This window comes from Lycium ferocissimum, chromosome 10 (assembly GCF_029784015.1).
Source record: "Lycium ferocissimum isolate CSIRO_LF1 chromosome 10, AGI_CSIRO_Lferr_CH_V1, whole genome shotgun sequence".
NCBI lineage: Eukaryota > Viridiplantae > Streptophyta > Magnoliopsida > Solanales > Solanaceae > Lycium > Lycium ferocissimum.
Window position 1 is genome coordinate 6,235,787 of NC_081351.1, and position 23,341 is coordinate 6,259,127.

Genomic DNA, 23,341 nt, shown 5'->3' on the forward strand with positions numbered 1-23,341 from the left:
CTCTATCACCATGATCGGTACCTTGTCGCTAGTCCTGAGCGGCGACTAACTGAGTCAGCAAATGAATAGCCTCTTTCATTTCTTGCCGAGGCATCTTAAGAACCGGGGGTCTCGAGAAGCCGGGGCCGAGGCTCCCTCTACGCTCCTCTCGAACACACCCAGGACCGAGATGGAACCTCTTTCTAGACTCACCCTCCTCTATATCTCGACCACCGCCTTTGCTCTCTTTTGGGTCGCTTTAGCTTTTCTTCTTGCTGTGCATCGCTAAAAACAAAACACACGGTTAAGAAACAGAGAAATTCTTATATCATGGCTTTATCGCACGATATATGAGGAAAAGAAGGTCATTTATTCCTAAATGCCCGCAGCCTCCTGTTTATAAGCGTGGCACGCAACACACCCATAAACAAGACTCTACTAGACACGGCTCGTAGACACACCCTAAGACAAACTGCTCTGATACCACTTTTGTCGCGACCCAACCGGAGGGCTAGGACAGGCACCCGAAACTAACTCACCGAGCACCCCTCATTATACCTTCACAATCATATCTAGGTGAGCCAATGGCTAACTCGCAATTCCTATGCATCAACAATACAAATTTCATCCGGCTAAGGCACATTTATATCAACTTTATCATCTATGCCCATCTATATATATAAGCCGACAAGGCTATCAAAATGATATATAAAATATGAGCCGACAAGGCTGAGTGACATCTAGCTCTACACAACTGTCTATGAGCCTCTAGTAAGAGTATGTAACATCATAAAGACGGGACAAGGCCCCGCCATGCCCATATAAATACACAAAAGAATAGTACCAACGGCTGTAGCTCCGAATCAAACGAGCCCTCTAAACAATCTCTCGAAGCACTTAAGGGCCGAGCATGTCTCTCTCGTCCACCTCAGCATGAACGCAAAGCCGTCCACAAATAATGTGACGCGCATTTAATAATGTACTGAGTATGTAAGGCATAAGTAATAACACGTTAAAAACATGAAGGGTGACAGAAGATAGAAGAGCCACCTATACCTCTTAAGATGCTACATCACACTTACTTGCCCCTTTCTCTAAAGAAGACCTTTCATACATATACATATACATACATATATAAATAGCATCATCATCATAACGTACCCGTCCTTTTCAGGACTCGGTGTGTAACGTACCCGGCCATAATAGGACTCGATTTTATTCGTGCCTAACTGATCAGTGGTGTGCGCGCAATTGATATCATACCCGGCCATATAGGCTCAGTGTCACAACATAGCTTTATATATATACATATAGGATTACATAAGTAAAAGCAACATCATCATCATTATCACTATATCTTTCCTTAGAGGATCAACTATCATTAGATGATCAATGATATCATTAGAGTATCAAGAACTATGATCTTTAGCCCTTTTAGAATGGAGTCGCCATGTAAGACATTAGGAATTTCACGTATAGGTACACAACAGTGGAATCATGTCTTAAGAAAGAAGTGTTAGCCTTACATACCTTTATGTCTTCTCAACTACTTAACTTTCCCCTTCAAAGCCCGAGAAATCTACATTCAAGAGGGTTCATACCAAGGTTAGGTCTCAAAGACACTCTTAAGTCCAAACTAGTATAATTAGCGAGCTAGCGAAAATTGGGTAGCATTTCCCCTATTTCATCTACTTCAACCAAATTCCAACACAACCCCCAATCAACAATGAAATTATCAACAATACCACAATTAAGAGACTTCATTCAAATTAGGCTCCATTCAATCCCCAAAACTCCTTTTCATAACCACTTATAATAATAATTTCAACACAACCCCATAAACATTTGTATACAACACTTCCTTAACATCATTATTACCACCCACAGCAAGATTACATTCATAACATGCAAAGAATTATAATTCAAGTTAATTTATAGCTCAAAAATAGCCTCAAACTCATACTTGAACTCTCCTTTCATTTTTCTTCCTTCAACCAAATGGTACAACAATCAAACGACCTTATTATTTTTTGGAAAAAAAATAAAAAAACGAAAAATATATAAAAATCCGTCATGTTTCGTAAAATATCGTTACAAGTTTTTGTAAATAAGGAAAACTATCTATATTTTTTGTAATAAAGAGTCTTCAGTAGGTACCCTATGCCATTTTCCTATATAAATATATGATGGTTTAGGTAGACTTTGAGTTTGGACTCCTCTTGTTATTTTCAACACTCTACTTTTTATTTTATTTTTTATTGGCTCGCGGGCCAGCCAACGCAGTCTCGCTCAAGCCTCACGAGCTGCCAGGGTCGATCTTGCCAGGGCTTAAAAAGCCTCGTTTTAGCCCAACCATATCAAATCACGGGTTTGGGCTAGGCCGGCCTAACGGGCCTAACCCTTATTGACGGCTCTACTCATATCCGTTTACTTTGATGGCACCAAAAATATTTATTCGTGTGCCTCCATTTATTTTCGCTGCTCCAATTTCCTTCCTAATGCATTTCAAATCTCAATAACATTGTGGGAAATTTTTAATGCATTTGAAGTGTCAATAATAGTGTAGCTCGTTAAGTTTAATTTCATACTCAATTTGGTTCCTTTCATTTCGGCTTTTTTATTTTTCTGTTTTCTTTCCTCTTTTCACTTTCTATATCTCGTTTTGTTTCTCCAAATTTCATTTAATTGTTTTTTAATTTTTTTCTGCATAATCTAGTTTCATTCACGTTTTTGCTCCTTTTCTTTTTTCTTTCTCCATAATCTAATTTCATTAACTTTTTTTGCTCTTTTTTTTATTCATCTTTTAATTTCGAGTGGTATTCATTCACTTATCTCCTTTTTTAATTTCCTTTTTTCAAATTATTTTTCTTTATTTTCTTTTTCCATAATCTAATTTCATAAACCTTTAGGCTCTTGTATTTTTATTTTCTATTTTTTAATTTTTTAATATCAATAAAAAAGATAACTGATATAATACATCTTTTTTTTTCTATATCTCAAAAAACAATTTATTCTAAAATATAGTATACCAAATCAGTAGCAGTTGAAGTATAATGTTGCAATATATTATGATTTCCACATGATATATATCATATATTGATAGAGTATCATAGAAGATTGGTTCATTCCTTTCAAATATACTACTCAGTCCTCTATGATACCTACATGGTATATCTCATATACTGACAGTGTATTATAATGGACCGATAGTTCATTCCTTCAAGAAAATCACTTAATCCTCTAATACCAACCTGCACATATCATATACTGTCAGGGTATCATAGATGGTAGATTTATTCCTACAAAAAAAAAAATACTACGCAATCCTCTATTATGTCGACGTGGTATATATCATTTATTGACATGGTATCATAAAGGGTATCGGTTCAATCCTTCAAAAGAAAACAATCATCAGTACTCTATGATACTCACATGGTATCATAACGGGTTGATTCAACCCTTCAAAAGACAACAATCCTAATGGAACCGACTAAAAATCCAAAAAGACTCGTTTACCCAAAAGTCAACTATTGGTCAAAACCTTTTCACTTATTCAACTTAAAAGCGTATAATTTCCTCAAATTCCATCAAGACTCACCCGACTACCTTGGGAACTGTGCCACCCATCTCCGCGTGTCAAAATCACTCTAACGTGGCTAGGGGAAGGGTCAACGGGGTAAAAGGGTCAACGGGGTAAAAGGGTCAAAAACGCCTATACGACCAAATGGGTCGTTACGGATCTTTAAAAAAAGAGCTCAGTCATCTATGATACCCACATGATATCATATATTGACCAGGTATCATAGAATCTGGTTTATTCCTTTAAAACGAAAAAAACACTTTCCAATCATCTATGGTATCCACATAGTATATGTTATACACTAACATGGTATCATAAAGGACTGATTCTTTCCTTAAAAGGTACTCCTCCGTCCTTTATGATACCTACATGGTAGATATCATATACTGATAGGATGACATAAAGGACTATTTTAATCTTCAAAAACTCACTAGTCCTTTATGATACTTACATGATATATATTATATACTGATAGAGTATCATAAAATATAAGTTCATTCCTTCAAAAGAAATAAATTATAAAAAAAAAAAAAATAACAATAGATTTTAAGCTTAATTTTTATAAAAATGAATTATAAATAAATAGAGTCATAATTTAGATAAGAAATTTATTTTTATTTGCAAAAGATAAAAAATTCATAAAGCCATATTTTTTTTTTTGTCAACTTAAGTTGAAACTCTTATGGTTAGAACCTAAAATCCTCAGTGGAGTCGTCATCTGTTACGGTTCACATTTCGCGGGCGGGTTAGTGCTCGGAAAGCTACTTCGAACTTGTTAGTGCTCTTTCGAACTTGTTTTGAAAAAGAGTCGCCACCTAATTTTTAGAAAATCAGGAATACCAGTGGTGAAGGATTTATTCAAACACCGTAAAAAATCCTTCGTTAATCTAAAATTTTAGGTAAGGGTTTTGGCGATCCCCTAGGGAAGGTGTTAGACACCCTAGTGTTAAGGATCCAAAGTATACGGTTGACCTTCGAGTTTCAACGTGTGATTTTCTATGAACTGCTTATGTCTTGTTTAATTTCCCATATAAAAATACTGTCATGGCATGTCATATTAGCTTTTGAAAGAACTAAAGAATTTCCTTTGAAATAAGGGTAGTTTAAGTTCGGATTGAAAATATCCGGGTAAAAGTAATATTGTCCTTTTACTTATGAGAATAGTCTACTGGGTATATCCCATCTAAAACTAATGTCATGTATTTGTATATAAGAAAATATATATATGTATAGCCTTTAATTAGTTCATGCATTATCTACATTTTGTCTCTTTGGTCAACCGTATCCTCAGAACTATTTACCCAAACTCGAGTTTTGAAGAAAATTCTACTCATTTGAATTCATTTTTTTAACTTTTCTTTCTCGAATTTTTCAAATTATGAAACATACTGTAAAGATATATTCAAAGGTAATCCATTTTTTGCATAAGAAAACATTTTTTCACTTTTATTTACTTTTAACAAATGGAATACAAGTCACTTATCTTTTGGATCTAATTTGAAACATGTTCGGGTCCCTGCCCACAACTAAATCCTAGGTTCTAACTTATAAGGGTTTCAATATCCATACAAGTGCATTTTTACATCTTCATACAGAAAATAATGTAAAACCTATACTAAAAGGAAGGGAAAGAAAGTTTAGCTTTTTCGGCCTTGGGACCAAATCATTCCGCAATCCTATTCTATTTGTCCGCTCGTCTGAAGGAAATAGGTCTTCCATGCTCTTCTAGGTCTTCACCCAAAGCTCGAACTCTCCAAGGCTTTAAGCATCCGATTCTTTACTTCTTCTTTAAGTTTCGCACCACATACTTCACTTTATTTGTACCTCGCACAAATAGAAAGAAAAATAGTTAGCCAAAATGATACGCCACGCCATAGGGTGACGTTTATGAACATAAATAATAATATCCCTTGAACTCATATCAAACTTTGAGAGCTTTGATTGCGGAGGCGCAGACTCATGTTTCTTTTTTAATCTAGGGAAAAGGACTTCGAAACATGTCGTGGCTGCGAACTAGTGACTCATCAATCGTTCTAGTCGCCTTGCCAAATGCATGTTGAATCCTACTTTATTACTATACTATGAGATCATCATTGCCTAAACCGAGGGATAACCTTTTCGGATAAGGCATGGCCTCAAATTATATTTTCTCATCGGCCCAAAAGTAGTATCATGTTCAAATCAGCTTTATCACAAGTGCAGCAATCTGTTCTTATGAAACCAGTAACGCCTGTTTCAGAAATGCCCCAAACAGAAAGCTAAACACAGCAGCTATCATCAACATAGAGCTAAAAAGTGCAGCACATCAAGGCAACAATATTCTCCCAAAATGTAACATCTTATTAATCTTATAGTGTGACGGAACTTTGGCTCAAATTGTGAATCTGCTTGCCTTGAAGTGCAGGAGCAACTCGGCTCAAAAACTTTGTTTGCCTTAAAGTTCAGCAGCAGATGGCTCAAAAAGCAGCAGCCATGACTTGAAAATACAACAACAAATAGCCAGAAATGTAGCAGTTTTTGGTCCTTAGAATACAACACCAAATGGCCACAAAAACAGCATCCTTTAGCCTCGAAATACAGCAACAAATGGCCAGAAATGCAGCAGAGCAATAGTCTTAAAAACACAGCGGCTATGGCCTCAAAGTTACCTAAAATACAACAGCGATTTGCCTTTAAAAGCAGCAACAGAAGGCCTTAAAGACGCAGTAGATATGACAATGTTTTGGCCCCAAAACACGACAGTAAAACGGCTCCAAGGGCTACAATAGCTTGGCTCAAATGCAGCACAGTTTTCCCTCAAAATGCAACTATATTTTTGCCAAAATGCAGCAATTGACAGTCTCAAATTGCAACACAAAGGACATAAAAGACAACATCTGTTTGCTCCAGCTACAGGCCCTCTCATAATGCAATATCCAGTCATCAAAGCAATAGCCAACTATTAAAAGAAACAGCAACAACACGTATCGATGTGCAGTATTTCATTGAAACGACTCCAGGTCATTTAGTATTTGGCAACCACCCAGACCATGCAAAGAAGAGGAAGGGTAAAGAATGAGTATCCGGAAACACAAAAGGGCTCTAACAAGATAATATCGAACAAGATGCTTTGTTATTTGAAAATAATTACTTGGTTCAATTTTTACAAACAGATTAAGATGATGAAAAGTCAAGCTTCCATAATCTGAACCTATTAGAAGCAGTCCATAGCATGACCAAAGTTTTCCCCAAAAAAAGTAAGGATTCCCACTAAACACAATGTGCCCTAAAGTGAACTCAAAGACTGGTCATCAAAAAACATCTTGCTTAACAGAATTAGAGGTTCGGAAAACAACTTAGTTAGCATCTTAATCATCAACTTAAGAATCAAGTAAGAACACTCTTCAAATTGTGCCCTCAAAGAGAATGTTTTAACATGCTCAATCTTTTTAAAAGACTGTCTCTTGAAAAAAACAAAAGCATCCTAAAGGCATGTACATCGATTCTTCAAAAACCAGTGACTCAAAAGAAATTATAACTCCTAGTTCCAACTTGTCAATATCCTATCAGTATTTAAAACATTCAAAAGATGAAATTGTACCAATGTGATCTGTATTTTGAGACAGTGATGATTCAGTTTTATAATCTGCCAACTAAGTCTAAAGATAATGCATTCAGTCCCCAATTTATTGCCACCAAACAGTGACCAAACCAGATTCATAACTTGTTATCCTCTTTGACAAATCATTTGATCCAATTAAACCAGAAAAATGTTGTTAAAATCTTCAAACAAGGAAAAACAAATTTGGATAAAAATTTCTTGCTATTTTACTGATACTAAATAAACAAGTTCAAATCTATGGCTAAAGTGAACTATAACTTGATGCTAGACTGGTTTAAAATGAGGGAGCAAGAGACTATTTGAAAAAAAAATATACGTTTGTGATGACTTATCTAAGTTCAGAACCTCTTAAGCTAAGGGGACCAAAGACTAATCTAGCTTTTGAAAGACTTTAATTTCATTTTTTAAGAGTTAAACACTAAAAAAAAAGAAACCATGTGTTTAAATGCAAACTCATTTTTTTTGAAAGGAATTTGAACAGATACACAACTCAACCATTTTGGCACAAAACATTTTCTTCCAGAACACATCAACTTACTCTAACAAAATTGCAAGTAATGAATACAGGTTTATACTAATTTCTTATATCTAGTTAGCATGATACGCAACCACAGCTTACTCAGATTTTATTCTTAAACACTTCCATATAACTGAGGGCCAAACATATATGACCTATTGACACGATAGTATTGATAACTTCCTATATGCAAATTACTTTATATCTGGAATCATTTTACTCTATGCAAGCAGTTTTGGGCTGGAAGGTCCTCTTCTTATGAAAATTCTAACAAGGCAAGACAATCAACATAATATTCATGACAATCTTAATATACCACAATAATATTTCACCATTCGACTTTTAAACAGATCAAACACTCAGACAAAAGAGATGAAACTAAAGAAGAGGATTTTAAGGCTACTACTTGACCAAGAACAAAGAGAAAATGATGGAGACGTTGTTGAACACTTAACTTCCTAACCCAAACTTAAGGCATTGAAAAATTATGAATAGTTCATAACTAAACTGAATCCTGAAACATACAAATACGTAAAATGTGCACAAGAACACATTCTTATGCCTCGAACAACTTATAAACAAACCAGCAGTTTCATGCTTTATTCCTATACTAAGAAAAGCTTAAAGAAAGACTATATTACTATAACTAAGGCATACACAAACAATCCAAACTAACTAATCTGATTATAGAATTTAAATACATAGAACTAAAAAATAGAAATAAAAGCTAAGATGAGAAAGGAGAATTACCTTTTTGCCGAGCAGCGACGGGGGCGACGAGAGTTGCGAATTGTCGGAATCTTAACCTTTCACCAACAGATATCGAACTCCAACAAAAGTGTTTTCTTATTTGAAGGTTCAAGAAAAGATTAAAGACAAACTAAAAGCTTTTATAAGCAAGCACTTCTGAATCAAAACCAGTGTTGAGTGGCGGCCCCCCCCCCCCCAAAAAAAAAATCCCCTTTTCTAGAGTTCCAAACGCATGTATTTATAGAAGAGAAACCTTAGGGCTTCGACTTTGAGCGGAAGTTTAAAATTCAGGTTTTTTCAACTTGAATCCTGAAAGAAAAGATGCAAAAAGGAAAAGAATTCAAAACAAAAAAAGGGAGACAAAACATGTTACTGTTTGGAGAATTTAATTCGTTGGAGGAAGAGCACAAGAGCTTTGCCAAAAACTAGCAGGCCATGACTGAGTCTCGACTAAAGCGAGCTGAGAAGATGACCGAAAATATCAATAGCTAGCTAAGGCTTTGCTGGGTTCTTCAGGCATCGTGGAAGGGTATTAGGGATTTTTCTTTGTTCAATTCGATGTGTATTGGTATAATGAAGAGGATTAGAGGATCTGGGGTGTTTTAAGCATAAAGTGGGCCGAGTATTGTGGTGTTTTCGGCTGGGGTTACGTGGGTTGCGATGATAAAGAAGATGGGGGCCTGGTTTGGCTAAAATTTGGGATTTAAATCCTAACCCTTTCCTTTCAATTGTGATCCAAGCATTAAAGCTATTGCTAATTTAAAACCAATTCATTCACTCATTGAAATTAAACTAACTTGAGGTACAATAGAGACGAATTAATAATTTAATTTAATTAATTAAGCTTCTTGACTTAACAAAGAGAAATAATTAATTGCAAAAGAGATTAATTATAGTAATAAGTCGTGAATGACTTTAAACTGCCAATTAAAATGTGTATCTAAACTAAACCCTTGTTTTATGCAAATTGATAAAATAGGCGTAATTAGTACTTAAAATATACATAATATATATTAGGGTATTTTGTTAATGAAATGGCAAAATATCACCAAAAGCTGTTTTAGAAAGTATTTTTTATTTTCTGAATAATTATTTTACTCTGTTTGCGATTCAAGAAGCTTCATTAGTTAATTTGAATTTTTGGAGAGAAAAAATTGGGTGTCAACCGTATTACCCCTCCTTCTCAACCTTTTACTCAATCTTCTATTTCCAGTGCTTTATAGGCTTACAAATTCAATAATATAAAAGACATTCTAACTTCTAAGATAGCCTCCAAGTGAATATGAAATCAAGTGGAGAAAAAGTTCTGAAGCTTAGGACTTTTGAATGTGTAAAATATTTAGTTTGATATGTTATCGTTGAGTATGATTTTGATGACGATAAATAAAATAGGCTTGTCCTGAGGTTTTGTTTCATTCATAGGTTGTCAAGAAATAATAAAGATAAGGAACAGGGAATTTAGCGATAATTTGTTGTCTGGCAAAATATAATTTATTGCTAAATTACCAGGTGATTAATATGAATAATTATCCTTTATTATTATTAAGTTCCAGCTACAGGGATATAGCAAAAAGGAGTTAGAATTGAACAAGAAGTCAACAAGATCCTAATCGGATAAGGAAAGGAGTTCAGATTGACTTCTACTTGATATCCCTCTTCTACTTGGACTCTAACAATATCATAGAAGCATATACATCTATAAAAGAAGTCCATTCACATTCTAGAAACTCAAGCATTCACATATATTTCAGTGGCCAACTTCTCTCTGAGTTCTAAGCGAAAGAAGTCTGGAATACAGTATAGAATTGGCTAAGTGTCTACATCTGATCCATAAGTCTATTTCATAGGTCCAAGCATATTTCTTTTGTGTCAACTCTAGTGAATGTAATAGGTTTGAATTATCATCTTGTAATGACCCGTTTAGTCATTATAGTATTTTTGACCCTTTTTCCCCCGTTAACCCTTCCCCGAGCCCTAATAGTATGATTTTGACCCGCGGGGATGGGTGGTACGGTTCCCGAGGTCATCGGATGAGTTTTAGTGAGACTTTTGAGAATTTGAGCCTCTAAGCGAAAAAAGTTTGCCCAAAGTTAACTTTTAGGTAAATGGACCTTTTTCGGTATTTCATCGATTCCGAGATGTCCGGATGGTCGTTTGTGACTTGGTGGGATGTTCGGGTCGGTTCCCAAGGCACTTGGGAGTGTTTTGGGATATTGGTTGGAAAGTGGTCTTAGGCCATTAGGGCTTGACTTGGTCAATTAGACCTCCGTTGGAAATTCCAAGGCCATGGGTGAGTTCGTAGCGCGGTTTTATGTGTGTATGCATGTTTGCGTTGTATCTGTGGGGCCTCGGGTGATTATCGAATTTCGAGTTGAAACTTGTGGAAGACCAGAAAGTTTCTAATGTTTGGTGTCCGCTATAGCGGCACCAGGCTCGCGGTAGCGGTCCCGCTGTAGCAAGGGACCGACCACTGTAGAGTGTGCGAAGGAATTGTGGCGAGTTTCCCCAACGAGTTCTTGTGGTGGTCGCCATAGCAGACCGAGTGGCACTATAGTGAGCCCGGCGGCAGCGGGCACCGGGGACATTTGTGGGGGCGGATGGTATTTTATTTAATTCCTATTTATTCTAAGTTAAAAACCCTTAAACCTTATCACTTCTCTCATCATGCTCTAAGCATACATTAGGCTATTTGGATAGCTTGGAATTGAATCTTCATTGTGGTAAGATCCTTAACCTTAGACTTCATTATTTACCTTCCTTAATCCTTAATCCATGCTAGAAATCTTTAGAATCAAAGAGGGAAGATGGGTTTTTATGATAATTTCTTGAAATGAGTTCTAGACTTCCTAAATGGAATTTGATGATGAAATTGACTAGTATAACCATAGAAGTTGATGAATTCATTGTTGATTGGCCTAAACCTTCCATTATTAGTGATTAATTTGAGGATTGAAAAGTAGAGTTCATATCCAAAATTGGGGGTTTCACTTTAATTACGAATTTGGCTTAATCTTGAGTTAATCTAGGAATTGAATAGTGGCTTTTGATCATCTGGAGCATGATTGACATTTCCTCTTTTGAATCGCCTATTTTACCCTTGTGGGTCCGTTCCCCCATTTTCCATAGTTAGAATTGCACCTAAATTAGAAGTATAGCAATATGGGTATTGTTCTTCTTGATTTCTAATGTAGAACTCGAATATGATTAGACTTTGAGTATTTGGAGGCGCAAAGAAAGGGCAAGGCTAAGGTTTGACGGTTCGTGGCTCCTGTTCGGCACTCCAGGTAGGTTACGACTTACCTTATGGTTAGACTTCGGTTAGTGAATCATATGTAGAGTTAGTGATTGTTGGAGAAATCATGTACGCCTTCGGGTATGAAGTTGGGATAGATTCCTAGGTTGGTACTGTTGTTTGATTTTGGTGTGTTGCCTTGTTGTGATTTATTGGCTTGTTGCCACATGTGTGATATTAGATTAGATGCTTAGTCGTCTTATCATGATTGAGATATGGCTATCCCTCACTTATTGGTATTATCTTGAACAGATAAAAGAACTTGACTTGTTATTGACATCGAGAGATTTGTCCATATGTGGCACGATTGATATGTTGTCATCGTTCATTGATATTATACAATGTACTCAATCTCATCTTTCATGATACTCTGCTATGAATACTTAGTGACTCATTCATGGTTGTGAACCCATATCTCTCAGTTATTGGTTATTGACTTGTGAAGAGGAAAGAATTGATATTGATCTTAATATTGGATATGTGTCCATACGTGGCACGGTTGTAATTTATATACTCTTATTGGCATTGATATCATGCATGCATTCATACTCATATATTTGGACCGGGTTGCACATTCCGCAACACTTACTTAGATCAGGTTGCACGTACCACAACACTGACTTCGCGAGTTCCCCTTGGGTCATGACTGTCGAGGCGTGGAGATCCTCCGCCCAAAGCATGTGTGTATCATTACATTGCATTCATATTTCATTCATTCATACATCTGATTCCTAGTTGTGGTTAGCTATTACATTGTACGATGCTCGTGAACATTGACTTCCTAGTTGGTTACTGATTTGAGATTGTTGTGTGTCTAATTATTACATACTTGGGAATTGATGGACTCGAGGAGTAGAGACTTTTCCTAGGCTAATACTTGGGTTAGGATTGCTATTGTTGGTTGTACGGTGTTTCTGATTTTTCTGAGGAATCGGGGAAAATTGGCTGACTTGTGGTTAGGTGCTTCACCATAGGCTATGATTCGGTTATTTGATCCTTATATACTTGAGTTATTATTCTTGGACTGTGTGGTGTTTATACCTGATTGTGAGCATGTCTGTTCTTCAGTCTCTTATTTTATAACTATTAACTAACTATTGTCGGCCTATGATGCCAACTCAATACGTGTTGTTTGTACTGATGCTACCTTGCTACACTCTTTTTAGGGGTGTAGAGTTTTGAGACATGTTCTACTTCCACTCCCGGGACTGATTTCGGAGGCCTGGGTTGCGAGTATCTAGGGTAAGCATCTGACAAGTCACTGCCTCGAGACTCGTCTTTCCCTATCTTTATTTTCTTCTATTCAGACAGATGTGTTTAGCATTTGAGACTTGTATTTTCTAAACGTTACGACTTAGTTTCTCTTGTACGAGTCAAACCAGGTCCTTGGGGGTTGTACTTATATTCCGCACTTATGATTATCTATGATTCAGACTTCTTGCTCTAGTTACTTATTGTGGTTGAATTTATGAATTGGGAAAAGGGTTCACATACCGAGGTGGGAAATGGTAAGTGCCCGCACGACTTAGTGAATTTGGTTCGTGAAAATCTCTTATCAGCTTTGTCAGAAACATTTGTTGAGGTGAAAAACACTTTCTAAGTATGTTGTTTTTGTTTTCAAGCTAAGGATAACAATATTTAGGATTGTTGTAGAGGGCATAGGGGTAGGTCCTTTGGATTGCAAGGCATTCTAGCTCGGTATTTTAGTGAAGTTTAGTTGAAATCCTACAGGAGTGTTGGCCGTGGTTTTTACATAAATTCAAGTCTGGATGGTTTTCCATGTACAAAATCTTTTGCATAATATTTCGTTTGCTTTGCTGCTTTTTAAGTCTGAAAAACTAAGTGGGAACACACTTTTGGAACAAAGTCTACGATTGTTTCGTAAAATCAGAAAACTTAATAAAAGTTTAAGCTGGACGAAAATTGTTGGAGACCCAATTCACCCCCCACCTCTGTAGCGTCCCTGAAAATTTCGATTTAAGTTTTAACACTTTAAGCGCACTAACAAATATAGGAAATATTTGTTATTGTACCAACGACGATGACGGATTAAGAAAAATATTTCGGACATGTTAATACTTATATAACATGGCGGGAATACATGGGTGGAGTATGAATATTCAATTATGTTATAAAGAGAGACATGGAAATTACCAACAAAAAAAGAAGAGAGAAGGGAGAAGAATGTGGAAACAAATATCCACAGCTGAAAGCTAATTTTAGCCCCTGCACATATGCTCTTTTAGTGGTGACTAGATGGACTCAAGTATTCTGGTCCATTTCCTTTGAAATTACCAAGTTTGGGCTCATAAATATCCCATTGTTTATTTATCCAAATCAAAATAGAAATAGACATAACAGAGCAAAACATAGAGACTTTCTTGGTTCTTCAGGTGGCTCTCGGTCAAGACCAACTACCATACTACCTAAGGTAAGTTTGGCATATGCTACCTAAGGTAAGTTTGGCATATATTTTGTGTTGATTAAAAGTAGTTAACACATATATTAAGATCATTCAACTTGGAAAATTGTTAGATTTCAAGAAATCCCTTCTAGAACATCAAAACTCCAAAAGAGGGATTTTCAAGATTCAAATATTTTGAGGTAATTCCAAATACTCGAACTAGTAATTTATGAGTATTTGAGAAGATTTATATCATTTATTTCAAGTTGTATTAATGAAAGGTCAGATTATGAAACTCGTATTAATGAAAGGTCAGATTATGAAACCCTAGCTTATGACATGAATAGTTTTTTTTGTTTTTTTCTAAATTGAGAAGATAATGGATAGTGACCATGGGTCTTTATTGGTGAACTTCTATGACCCAAATGAACATAGTGACTCCATCGTTAGGATGATTTGAGGTGATTGAACATGATATCACCTAAGTTGGACAAATTTGGTAAATTTGATAATTAGGCTTAACTGGTAGACACTTGGTTGATTACTTTAGCATCATTTTGATACTTAGTTGATGAATATGAGTTTGTTTATGTAGATTGAAATAGTTTGGTTCGTTTGACTCGTTCTTTGACATTTGGAGCTAACGATCGGTAATGTAAAGTCGACATTGAGGAATGTCGAGCCCTTCTACTTGCGTGCTTTCAAATTTCTCGAATGATAATAGTTACAAAAAGGCTAAGCTTGAAAGTTATAAACTTATTTTAAATCTTTCTACATGATTTTTGGGGTTTTTGTGTGAGACACTATGTTATGCGCTTAATTTCTTGTGACTTGTTGATTACAAATTCGTAGCGTATTTTTTTATGGAATTGTTGAAATCACTCTCTTGATTTGCATCATATAAGTGGAACCGTAAACTTGATGTTGTGAAAGAGATTCGGTCGAAGACCATGACTTGATAAAATGAAAGTAAATAAGATTTAACAAAATTTTGATATTGATTTGCTCATCCAGTCGAGGGGATGACGGAACCCGTGGGTTCTATACCCGGTGTACCATTGCTCATCCGGTCGAGGGGATGACCGGGCCTGTGGGTTCTACACCCCGGTGTATCATTTCTCATCCGATCGAGAGGATGATCGGCCCGCGGGTTTTGTACCCCAGTGTACCATAGCCTATCTGGTGGGGAGAGTACGTCAGGGCTCGCGGATGGCATCCCGAGTGTATACATCACATACGAACACGAGTCTTGAGATCTGGACATTGAAATCATGGAATAATATGACACTTGAGAAGATTTAGAAAGATCCTAAACATGGTTTACGTGACTGTTGCTTCTTCTGTGCTTTGATAAATTAAATTTATCTCTCATGTATTCATAAATCATGTTCACGTCATATGTTTTGATGAATAAAATTGTGTATGTAATCCATCGCTCATGCACTTAATATTTTCTTATATATCTGTATAACTACTGCCCCATCATGGGTGGTGGCCATGACACATCTCTGAGTATTCCAATACTCAAACATCATTTGTTTAAATGGTGTTAGGTCGAGCAGGAGGTCAGGTGCAGGGTGGTCAATGTGCGAACTAAGATTCCTGCAACTTCATACTTTTTGTCAGTCCACATTTGAGATCGTGGGATTCACATTGTTGTATTTTTAATTTTATTTTTGTATAGTAAGAGCTAGTCTCGCAATTGTATTATTTCATTCATAGTTTCATAGAAGCTCCATAGATAAACTTGTATTACTTTTGGGTTATAGGCTCCCGTTCGGATTTGCAAATAACATTTTTATTATATGACTTGGTTAATGAGCTTGTTGATTAATATTGTTCACTTTGGATTACTCACTTAATATTGATGTTAATTAATTGAATTATGGTATATGGGTACAAACTGGTTAGTCACTACACTAAATCGGTTCGCTCGGTGCAAGTTGGCAGGCATCGAGTGCCGTGCCACGTCTCCTTTCATTTTGAGGTGTAACAGCCCCCCCTCCCCCCGTTGTGTCCATTTAGGAGTTAATTCTATCAATTGGTATTAAAGCAGGAATTAGTAAAAGAATTAAGGGAATTAGTAAAACCTTGTTATTTTTTTGTAAAAAATTAAGGCAATTCTAGTCATTTTATCAAAATAACAACTTATCAGCATTGTTTTTACAAACACAGAGACTGCTTATCAATTTGAGTGATTATATCCAAACACTTACTACTTATTCATAAAATTAGTTTTAGCACTAACATACATTTACTAACATTAATGTTTATCAGTCTTCTACAATCAACTAACCCATACGAGGTCAAAGTACAGTTCATCTCAACAATTCCATTGAGTTGGGGTTTCCCAAGAAGTATCTACATTCACAAGAATTTTGAACCATGTTTCCTGGGATACTCAAATACCACGAATTAGAGTCATCGTACGAGCCTGGCAACTCAGTTGCCTATTCTCCATGTCTGAGGGAAGGATATTTGATCACCCTCCATTGAAATGATTCACAAGTTTCAAACGGTTTGAAAAAAAGGAGGTAAATTACTCCTCGACTCTAATATGATACGGTAATGCGAGAATAAGTTTGGTTAATATTATCTTATTAAATAAATTAATAAATTTTAGTTCCGAGAAGCAAAGACAACATTAGCATCAAGAACCTCTTCAAAGACAAAATCAGGTGAACGTTGGAGAAAAAGAAAATTAAGAGACAACTTTTTTTATTTGGCACCCCAGAAGAAGCATGTTGAAATCCAAATTAGAGAAGATAGAACCGTTTGGATTTTTCAACTACGTGAAGGAATCTTGACAATATGAACCTTGTGTTGAATGAAAAGACTCCTTGTACGGTACATGAATTTTCTTAGTCATATTAGGATACTAGTGGTAGAATCCGCGCGAACAACATTAGTAACTTTATATTAATTGGTAGTCATAAATTTATTAAAAAGATAATAGATTAATTTTTCATGTATATGCATATGATAATTAATTTTATGTATTTGATTAACTCACAAATATGAATATCTATAATTAATTTATGTATTTGATTAACTCACAAATATGAATACCTACTTTTTTATTGCAAGTAGAACGTAGATGAATGGCATTTTACATTACCATATTAAAAGAAGAAAAGACAGAATGTGTGCATGTGTGAGCATAACTCTATCATACACGAACCTCTTAGTATTACTTAGAGATAAACAGTACAACTTTTGTTTCTCTATGAAAAAATTGTTGTATTCAAACAACATGAAAATGAAATGATAAGTTAAAAAATTTACAACCGATCAAATACAAATCAATAAAAATAATTACATTTTTGGTTAAGCTTTCAGTATTTTAAGTCTCGTGCATCAAGAAAAGTCTATGGAGTAATTAAGAAGGCGTCTATAACCAGTAAACAGTGTTATCAGCTTGGAATGAGCCTCTAACCTTTTACTTTGATTAACTGCAATAATTTTGTGGCTTAGTATTCCGTAGTTGGTTTTGCTAGGTCAATCGACCAGATCTAAATTATGTATCTATATGAACACTCTCGCACAAAAGAAAGTATGAAGGCATAGAAATTGACTAAATATATATACTAACTTCTAGAGATCTATTTAATTGACAAACTGATATTTAAAAAAGATAATTGAATCCTTAATCTCCCTTTTCTGGAGATCTATTTAATTGACTACACATATGCGATGAACAAAAAGCCATGGAGAGGAGAGAGAGGGGGAGAGAAATAAAAGTTTTTAAAAGCTTATCCCACCTTAGATGGGATTGGGTGGGATAAGATGGGATAACTTATCCCATCTTCCATATGGGATTATTTATCCCACCTTTTATCCAATATGGATAGGATTGGGTGGGATAACAAAGGAGTTATCCCACCAACAAAACATGGGATAATTCCAATCCCATATGACTAATAATCCCATCCCATATTACTAATAATCCCATCCCATTCTATCCCTCGACCCCTAGGTTCAAAAAGCTTGCAAGTCAGCACGTGGCTTAGAAAATTGAGTGGGACCTACACTTTGATAAAGCTATCAAGTAAGCAGATAACCATCGAAATTTCGAAAATACCCTCCCGATCTTAAGCTCCTCTCCTTAGCCGCTTATATATTAGTATTAAAATATATAGTCATTTTGTTGAAGCAAGGAATTTATAAATATGATGTGCTTCTTACAGTTAGTTTATCAAATTGAATACGAATTGAGAACCTAAAGAACAAATCAATAGTTGTTCTTGAACAGTTACTCAAGAGCTCAAGTAGAACTCGAAAGGAATTTCTTATTGATCTTGAAAATTTCTAGAAGGAGTGAAAGCAATTTCTTATTGATCTTGAAAATTTCTAGATGCTTATTACAATTGGAGATGTTGGTATTTAATGGCACCTAATCAGCCTAAGTGATAACAGAAAATGGGATCACGTGCTTGCCACGTGCCCAACTAACTCAGTCCTAATCAGCTAACTAACGTGATTAACTGCTAATCAACTAACTAATTGAACTGAAATGAAAATTAAAGGAATACAACTCACTAGGATCGTATCAACTACTCCTCCCGTCAAACATCCTTGACCTCAAGGATCAAATGTAGGGAACTGATTCTTGATGGCACTGTAGTCTTCCCAAGTACTGTCCTCTTCAGCTGCATTAAACCACTTGATAAGGACTTGAGAAACAGCTTTGCCATGCCTTTGCACCAGTCTTCTATCTAGTACAGCCTCGGGAACCAAAAGCACATGACCAGCATCAGTGTGAACCACAGGTAGAGTGACAGAAGTAGTGTGAGAACCAAGTTTCTTTTTCAGTTGAGAGATATGAAAGGTAGGATGTATCTTGGAATCAGAAGGAAGATCTAATGTATATGCAACAGTTCCCACCTTAGCTAAGATTTTGAAAGGGCCAAAGTACTTTGCAGAGCGCTTATGAAAGGCATGATCCCTTAAGGAATTCTGTCTATAAGGTTGCAGCTTTACATACACCCAATCACCAATAGAGTAGGACCTGTCTGTCCTCCTTTTATCTGCTAATGCTTTCATCCTAGCTTGAGCTTTGGTCAAATTGAGTTTGAGAGCCTTCAAAGTGGCTTCTCTAGACAGTAGACTTTTATCCACTGCATCTATCTGAGAGTCAAAAGCCATGTAAGGTAGTAGGGGTGGGGGTTTTTGACCATAGACAACCTCATAAGGTGTCATCTTGATGGAAGAATGAAATGACGTGTTGTACCACCATTCAGCTAGAGCCAACCATTAGTTTGGGGATGGTAAGATGTGGAAGTGAAGAGTGCCACTTTTTGTAAAGTGAATAATTCTTTCCAAAATCTGCTAGTGAAAACCACATCTCTATCACAAACAATACTTCTAGGCAACCCATGAAGTCTGAAACAGTATCCATGAACACCTGACCCACATCCAATGTTGTATAAGGGTGTTTAAGAGCCATGAAATGTGCTGCTTTGCTCAATCTGTCTACAATTACAAAGATGATAGATTTGTTAGAAACCTTAGGCAAACCTTCAATGAAATCTATAGAGACATCTTGCCATGCTCCAGCAGGAATTGGAAGTGGTTGCAGTAGCCCAGGGTATGCCACATTTTCTCCATTACACTTCTGACACACATCACATTGTCTAACAAAGGAATAAACATCGTGATTTATTTTTTTCCAATACAAGTCTTGTTTCAACCTCTGCAATGTAGCCTTGATTCCTGAATGACCACCCACAGAACTACTATGATAAAAGGACATCAATGCCTGCTTAAGATCAGGAACAAAAGACCAACCATGAGTTTGCCCTTCCTACTGAGAAAACCAGTTTGATACTTAAAGTAAGGTTTGTGGGAGCCCTTGGATTGAATGGTCCGTATCAATTTCTGAAAATGATAGTCCTGAACCCAAGAGTCTTTGATCTGCTCCATTAGAGAAAATTACAGCCCGGAGATGCTACATAAATGAATACCCTCATCCTTCCTTGATAAAGCATCTGCAATAGTGTTCTCTTTCCCCTTCTTATATGCAATAGTATAGTCATACCCAAGCAGCTTGACCAACCATTTCTACTGGCTAGGGTGGTGATCCTTTGCTCCAAGAGGAACTTTAAGCTGTGATGATCAGTTTTGACAGTAAAATGTCTACCTGGGAGACATGGTATCCATCTTTGTACAAAGAATAACAAGTGCTAACAGTTCCCTTTCATACACAGACAAAGCTTTGTTCTTTTCACACAACCCTTGACTGAAAAAAGCAAGAGATTTATTGACTTGAGTTAATACTGCACTAATTCCTCCTCCAGATGCATCAGCTTCCACCGCAAACTCTTTTGAAAAATTAGGAAGAGCAAGTACGTGAGCAGAAGTGATAGCCAACTTTAGCTCCTCAAAAGCAGTAGTTGCTTCATTGGTCCATCAAAAACTTTTTTTCTTCAACAAGTCATGTAATGGTCTGGCAATGACTCCATACCCCTTGATGAACCTCCTATAATACCTGCTAAGCCTAGGAAGACCCTTAGACTTTTAATAGAAGCAGGGTGAGGCCAGCTTAAAACAGACTCCTCCTTTTGCTGATCCATGGCGACTCCTTGATTAGAGATCACATCCATGGCGACTCCTTGATTAGAGATCACATGACCAAGGTAATCAATTTGTTGTACCCCAAAAAGCACACTTGCTTTTCTTGACAAACAAAATATAAGTTCTCAAAATCTCAAATGTAGTTTTGAGATGAATCAAGTGGTCAGACCAACTAGAACTATAAATGAGAATGTCATCAAAAAATACCAAAATGAACTTTCTAAGTTGATTATGAAAGATCTAATTCATTAAACTCTGAAAAGTTGATGGAGCATTTGTTAACCCAAATGGCATCATGAAGAATTCATAGTGACCATGATGGGTTTTAAATGCAGTCTTTTGAATGTCAGGTTCAAACATCCTAATTTGATGGTAGCCTAATCTTAAATCCAACTTAGAAAAGTACTTAGCTCTATGCAGTTCATCTAGCAGTTCTTCAATTACAGGGATGGGAAATTTGTCCTTAACTGTGTTATGGTTCAACTCTCTGTAGTCCACACATAATCTCCATGATCCATCTTTTTTCTTTACCATGACAATAGGGGAAGAGTAGGGACTATTGTTGTTTCCTATAACTCCACTGGTAAGCATTTCATTTACCATATTTTCTATCTCATCTTTCTGAATAGCTGGATATCTATAGGGCTTGATGTTGATTGGAGAAGTACCCTCCTTTAAGGTAATATTATGATCATGCACTCTAGATGGGGGCAGTTCAGTAGGAACCTCAAATAGATCTTTGTAGTCTTCTAGTATTAACTGCAATTCCTCATCATCCTGTTGCTTCCCTAATCCCTCCATAGAGAATAAGCTAGCTCCTCCCTCAGTGTTTTCATTCATTAATACCCCCACGGAGTCTATACACAACTCAGCCGGTTTTGCTAGTAACTTCTTCATATTGTTTTGCTGAATCAATTTAGACTTGGGTGGTTCCATGTCTCTTAGAGAGATTTTATGCCCCATGATACTGAATTCCATTTTTAGCTTCCTGAAATTCCACATGCTATCACCAAGTGTAATCAACCATTGAATTCTAAGGACCATATTACACCCTTCAATAGGTAGAACTAACATATTAGAATAAAAAATAACACCTTGCATCCTCCAGGTCAAGTTCTTGCAAACATAGTTGCTATTGATCTTCTTGCCATCAGCCACAGTTACACCAAAAGGACATATAGAAGTCATCAAACACCCTAAATACTTGGTTGTATTTAAATCCAAGAAATTGTGAGTGCTACCAGTGTCAATTAGAACATGGACAGCCTTTCCTTTCACAGAAGTTGTCACTCTCATGGTCCTAAAGTCATGAATTCCATTCATAGCATGCACAGAAACATGAGGTAGAATAAATCCTTCCTCATCTGTTTCAAATCCTTGCACAATCATAAACAAGAATGCAGCAGGATCTAGTGCCATATCTTCAGTCTTCTCAATGATCTCTTTTCCTTCTTCCACCTCCATAAAGAATAGTTGCCTTCTCTTCTTACATATATGTCCATATATATATTTTTCATCACAATTAAAACACAATCCTTGTTTTCTCCTCTCATCCATTTTAGCAGGTGTAAGCATCTTTACATTTTTCAGGTTAGGTCTTTGGTTGTTAGAATTTGGTGGTGCTTTAGAATATGATGGTGAAGGTTTGGAGTTTTGGCTAGTGGGTTGGGAGAATGAAAAGTTTTGTTTAGTAGGTATTTGAGATGAAAAGTTCTAGTATCTATTATTGGTTCTTGCATTAGGTAAAACAGTTGGTTCTAAGAAGACTTGTTTTTGGACTATCAAAGTTTGTTCTTGAATTCTAGCTAGGCTGATTGCTTTTACTAAAGTTCTGGGCCCTAACATCTTAACAGTAAGTCCAATTTCTGGTTTCAAACACCTTACAAAGCAACTAACAATATGTTCTTCAGATAACTCAACCTAGTAAGCAGTTCATCAAACACATCTACATAGTCTTGAACAAAAGTTAACTATTCAGCTCTTTAAAATCACCCATTGGATCATCAAACAATTCTGATCCAAATCTGGAGTATAAGCATCTCAGATATTCCCCCCATCGAGGCCAATCCCTAGTTATCCTTTGCTTCATAAATGACTGATGCCACTGCAGTGCCTTGCCCTCTAACTTGGAAGAAGCCAACTTTACCTTGGATTCTTCAGGTGTTTCATCAACATCAAAGAATTGCTCGACCTTGTATAGCCAATCCTTTAAAGCATCTCCATCAAATTTTAGAAATTCAACTTGATAACCTCTAGTATGTAACTGATACTCTCCATTTTTGTGACCTTTATGAACTGGAGCAGCAGTCCTCTCTAAATCCACCATTTGAGGACCAAGTCCATTCGCAACATTGTCTCTATTGTTAGGGTTTGCAGCATTATTCATACTTCCCACTATCATTCTCTTAATTTCTTCTATAGCCTGTGCAACTCTACCATCCACAGCACCATGAATTTCAGTACCAGAATTCACTACACTCTCCATTGATCCTTTGAGTGCATTAACCTCCTTGCGTAGTTCTTGCATTCTCATGTTGTGGTCCCCCATTGGTCAGAGAATCAAAGCTCTGATACCACTGATATGCTTCTTACAGTTAGTTTATCAAATTGAATACTAATTAAGAACCTAAAGAACAAATCAATGG

General features: G+C 36.3%; 1 long non-coding RNA gene across 1 annotated transcript; it reads left to right on the top strand.

Moving 5' to 3' along the window:
• Window positions 1-13,898: 13,898 nt before the first annotated feature.
• LOC132035120 (uncharacterized) lies at window positions 13,899-15,985 on the top strand. The gene is made up of 2 exons (XR_009409170.1): window positions 13,899-14,150; window positions 14,719-15,985. It is a non-coding gene; the product is annotated as an uncharacterized LOC132035120 (long non-coding RNA).
• The last annotated feature ends 7,356 nt before the right edge of the window (window positions 15,986-23,341 follow it).